This window comes from Anneissia japonica, unplaced genomic scaffold (assembly GCF_011630105.1).
Source record: "Anneissia japonica isolate Jap-2015-1 unplaced genomic scaffold, ASM1163010v1 scaffold284948_len69017_cov188, whole genome shotgun sequence".
Taxonomy (NCBI): domain Eukaryota; kingdom Metazoa; phylum Echinodermata; class Crinoidea; order Comatulida; family Comatulidae; genus Anneissia; species Anneissia japonica.
In genome coordinates, this window is record NW_022732770.1 from 1 (window position 1) to 2,107 (window position 2,107).

Genomic DNA, 2,107 nt, shown 5'->3' on the forward strand with positions numbered 1-2,107 from the left:
TTACATTTTTTAACGATATAAAGTTGATTGTAGAACATATTTGTAGAATATATGATAAAAAAAAATTTTTTTAAAAAACCCTTCCATATAAAATATATTAAATTTTTACTGGATAGCAAAATATATATATACAAATCAAGCATATATCCAATATTTTCAAGTTTATAACGGTGGCAGGTTGTCTGCACCCGCATAACATATTATTACTAAAAGTATGCACCACATTGAAACACCTAAAAGTTTGCACCACATTGAAACAAACGGAAAATACTACAGTATTTCTAAAGTGTTTACATATTAATTCTATCTTTAAATTCGTGTTACGGGTTAGCGCGAACGCAGTACCCCGCTACCATAAATTTTACACCCGAGTTCCCCACATTTGGGGGAATCGCAAGGGTCAACCTCAGCCAAGTGCAATGCCGAGGCCTCACCTTGGGAGGACATTCCTTCTTGATCAAAGTCACTCCTGTGCCAGGTAAGTATGCATTATCATCAACAATATTCTGTAGTATAATATTAGAAATATTGTGGCCTACAGGTGTCATTTTAACACTATTTTTATTTCTGGCTTTTAAAATTTTCATTATGATCAGCTTATAATAAATAATACAGTTTTTGTAGGTAAAACTTATAAAACTAGTTTTTATAGTTAGCGATATCTTTTAAAATCTAAATAATACACCAATGATTCTGTATTACAAATGTTTTCTGATTATATTAAATATGCAAATTAGTCTACTAACTCCTAATCAGTGTGTTTCAACAATGAGGTCATTGTTTGCAATCAGGTCAGTACAATACGCCAAAAAGCCATTGCTTCGTAAAACTACAATAAACTTGAAAGCCTACCCATTCCAAAGAAACTTACATTTTTAACGATATAAAGTTGATTATAGAACATATTTGTAGAATATATGATTAAAAAAAAGGGGGAAAAAAAAACCTTCCGTATAAAATATGTTTCATTTTGATTGGATAGCGAAATATATATATATATACAAATCAAGCATATATCCAATATTTTCAAGTTTATAACGGCGGCAGGTTGTCTGCACCCGCATAACATATTATTCCTAAAATTTTGCACCACATTGAAACAAACGGAAAATACTTTTTCTAAAATGTTTACATATTAATTCTATCTTTAAATTCGTTTTAGGGGTTAGCGCGAACGCAGTCCCCCGCTACCATAAATTATACACCCGAGTTCCCCACATTTGGGGGAATCGCAAGGGTCAACCTCAGCCAAGTGCAATGCCGAGGCCTCACCTTGGGAGGACATTCCTTCTTGATCAAAGTCACTCCTGTGCCAGGTAAGTATGCATTATCATCAACAATATTCTTTAGTATAATATTAGAAATACGGTGGCCTACAAGTGTCATTTCAACACTTTTCTTTTCTGCTGGCTTTTAAGATTTTAATTACGATCATCTTATTATAATAAATAATACATTTTGTTGTATTTGAAACTTTTACAGTTAGTTTTTATAGTTAGCGTAATGATTCTGTATTATAAATGTTTTCAGATTATATTAAATATGCAAATTAGTCTACTAACTTTCAATCAATGTGTTTTAACAATGAGGTCATTGTTTGCCATCAGGTAGTGCAATACGCCTAAAAGTCATATTGCTACGTGAAACTATAATAAACTTGAAAGAGTCCCCCACCCCAAAGTAACTCTTATATTTGTTAATAAGCAATTACATTTTTTTAACGATTTTAAGTTTTTAAGTTGGATAGAATATATACAAAAAAAAATAAATAAATAAAACATTCGGTATAAAATATAGGCCAATTCTCATTATTCTCATCATTCGAAAACTTTTTTTTGTTCTTGCTTTTAAAATTTTCATTCCAACCATTTTAATATAAGTATAGATATGTTTTAAATATAAACATAAATATAACATTTTCGTAGGTAAAACTCAAAAATAGTTTTAATATTTAGCGTATACCTTTTCTAGTATAAATAAGACACCCATAATTCTGTATTACAAATATTTTCTGATTATATTAAATATGCAAATAATTAGTCTACTAATTCCTAATCAATGTGTTTCAACAATGAGGCCATTGTGAGCAATACTGTGTATTGACATT

The 2,107-nt window shown here is 30.1% G+C and overlaps 2 non-coding genes across 2 annotated transcripts; both read right to left on the minus strand.

The window, feature by feature from the left end:
- Positions 1 to 321: 321 nt before the first annotated feature.
- Positions 322 to 486, minus strand: LOC117115792. Its single transcript, XR_004446614.1, has one exon. It is a non-coding gene; the product is annotated as a U1 spliceosomal RNA (small nuclear RNA).
- A 673-nt stretch (positions 487 to 1,159) lies between these two features.
- LOC117115791 lies at positions 1,160 to 1,324 on the minus strand. Its single transcript, XR_004446613.1, has one exon. It is a non-coding gene; the product is annotated as a U1 spliceosomal RNA (small nuclear RNA).
- Between the last annotated feature and the right edge of the window lie 783 nt (positions 1,325 to 2,107).